The sequence below is a fragment of the Pteropus vampyrus genome, unplaced genomic scaffold (genome assembly GCF_000151845.1).
Source record: "Pteropus vampyrus isolate Shadow unplaced genomic scaffold, Pvam_2.0 Scaffold177, whole genome shotgun sequence".
NCBI lineage: Eukaryota > Metazoa > Chordata > Mammalia > Chiroptera > Pteropodidae > Pteropus > Pteropus vampyrus.
Window position 1 is genome coordinate 1,316,197 of NW_011888958.1, and position 1,792 is coordinate 1,317,988.

The following is a 1,792-nucleotide window of genomic DNA, read 5'->3' on the forward strand; positions in this document are numbered from 1 at the left end:
TGTGATCTCCAAATTTAAAGATGCAGTGTTGTAAGAGGATGGACAACCTTGTTTTTATCAGATATTGCCAAATTGCTCTCCAAAGTGATTGTCCAATTTACATCATTAGCAGCTGAGTATGAGAATTTCCATTGCTCCACAGTTGCAACTATTCTTGGCATTGTCAAGCATGCTTTAATTCTTGCCAATCTGCTGAGTATAAAATTATATCACTGTAAATTAAGGATTTTTGTCTTTTTTTTATAAATTTGTAGTTTCTTTATATTTAAAAAAAATAAGCCCATGTTGTTTATATGTTATACTAACACCTTCTCACTATCTGTGGTTTGTCTTTTCACTTTGTTTAAGGTGTTTTTTGTTATACAGAAGTATTCAATTTCAATACAGTCAAATGGATTAGTTTTCTCTTATGGTTTGGACTTAAGAAATCCTTGCCCACTCCAAAATCACTAAAATATTCTCTACATTTTCTATAAAACTTTAGATACTTAATCTACCTGGAATTGATTTTTATGAAAGAAGTGAGATAAGGATCCAATTTTCTTTCTTTCCACAGGGATAATCCATGTTTTAATAGTTATCACTCATAATTTTTTCCTACTGATCTAAACAATGTTATCTCTCATATATTAGAATCCCATTTTTCTCTTGCCTTTAAAAAATTAGCTTTATTAGGGATAAATGAAATATAATAAAATTCAGTGGTTATGAATTTTGAGATTTACATATCCATATTACTATCCTCAGCTCCAGGCAACCATTGATCTGTATTCTATTACTATAGCTTTCCCTTTTCTAGAATTTCATGTAAATGGAATCACATTTCTAGAGTGATGGAATATTCTATTTCACGTCTATGACAGTGGTTCCATGACTTAATACATTTGCCAAACCCATCAAATGACACAATTAAACTTGGTGAATTTTACAGTATACAAATTATACCTCTAAAAAGGTCTCTCTCTCTCTCCCTCTCTCACACACACACACACACAAATCCACAGGTATATTCTGCATTTTGAATCTACCTTTGCATGATTTTGTAATATGTATTGATCATGTGGAAAATACTGATTCACTGAGTTACCCAGATCTTCCAAATATGGACACATTTCATTATACAATGTAAAAAAAAATCATATTAATAACTTCACTGGTCTCAAAAGAAAGGTCTTTAGAATGGGGAATGTAATAAGCACATAGCTTTTCAAAACTCTAATTTTCACTTGAAAGCTTGAATTTTATCATTGGTAACTAATATATAGTAAGTTGTTTTCCTTGAAGTGACAGGTTCACTGTATTTTTGAGAAAGTATCTGCTAGATACCAAAGTCTGAAAAATCAGTGCTTGTTAGTTGTTCTGCACATAAAAATGATATTCCATGAAAAAATGGCTGGTTCAGCTCACAACTCAAATAAGCACAGAAATGTTTTTTATTGAGATAACCTTCATCCTTTGGTATGCAACGGAAGTGTGCACTTCACATTATCAGAAGAAACACTGATGTGTGTTCCAGGGTTGAGATTTGACAAAGTTAAAAATTTTACTGTTTCATCAGGATATTCTTAAGTGATTCTGGCTTTTTTTTTTTTTTTTTTAAATTGCCAGTGGTGGCAGTGAAAAATACAAAGACTACTAGCATTATTTAGGCCCATTGCCTTGATTTGTCCTAAGGCACTAGCATAGTGACAAAGGCAATGTCTTGGTATTATTATGAAAATAGTTTTGGAAACTCCCTGCAAAGATCTCTGAGACTGCTAGGGGTATGGACCATATTTTGGGAACTGCTACT

At 32.1% G+C, this 1,792-nt stretch overlaps 1 protein-coding gene across 1 annotated transcript in view; it reads right to left on the reverse strand.

Moving 5' to 3' along the window:
- The window catches only part of FCF1 (FCF1, rRNA-processing protein), a 12,290-nt gene that overhangs the window by 8,680 nt on the left and 1,818 nt on the right, over positions 1-1,792 (reverse strand). The window lies entirely within an intron of this gene.